The sequence below is a fragment of the Grammomys surdaster genome, unplaced genomic scaffold (genome assembly GCF_004785775.1).
Source record: "Grammomys surdaster isolate TR1022 unplaced genomic scaffold, NIH_TR_1.0 371, whole genome shotgun sequence".
NCBI lineage: Eukaryota > Metazoa > Chordata > Mammalia > Rodentia > Muridae > Grammomys > Grammomys surdaster.
The window spans coordinates 1,947,579-1,948,389 of record NW_021604790.1 but is presented as its reverse complement, the minus strand read 5'-3'; positions in this window follow the sequence as shown (position 1 = coordinate 1,948,389).

The following is an 811-nucleotide window of genomic DNA, read 5'->3' as shown; positions in this document are numbered from 1 at the left end:
AGAGAGAGAGAGAGAGAGAGAGAGAGAGAGAGAGAGGTGTCAGATTTACTAGATTGAGTAATATAACAGGGGCTGTGAGTAGTCTAGCTATGGCCTCTGTATGCCAGAGAGGCTGAGACCCCATAGTCACCCAATCCACAAGAGTCCCAGTCTTGCACTGCAGGCACACAAGGATCATTCAGTCCGTGTGACTAAACTGATGCCAGGTGATGGTAGCACACCCCTTTAATCCCAGAATCTGGGAAGCAGAGGCAGGAGGATTGCTGAATTGGAGGCCAGCCTGGTCTATGGAATGAGTTCCAGGACAGCCAGGGCTGCACAGAGAAACCTTGTCTTGGAGGAGGAAGAAAGAAAGGAGGACGGGGAGGAGGGGGGAGGGGGAGAGGAAGGAAGAAGAGGAGGGTAGGGAGAAGGAGGAGGAGAAGGGGAAGCAAGAGGGGAGGAGGAGGAGGAAGACTTAACTGATGTCAATGGAGATCGGTGGTGATGGTGGTGGTGGTGGTGGTGACGGCTGAGGTGGCAGCAGCAGCAATAGACACACCATCCAGACAACATGTCCTCCTCCCTGCCTCTTTATACCTGGTCTGTCCATTGAAGGGTGCTGCCCACTCTCAAGGTGGGTCACTTCATCTCAGTCAGTTGTCTTTGGAAACTCTCTTACAGATATGCTCTTTGTTCCCTAGACAGTTCCAGATCCCAGCAAGCTGACATTCAAGATAAGCCCTGGTGCATGGCATGGATCTCTACTTTTACATGGAAATCTTGTCCATTAAAAGCCATGTGTTCTCCAGCTATGCAGAGGAGCCTGTGC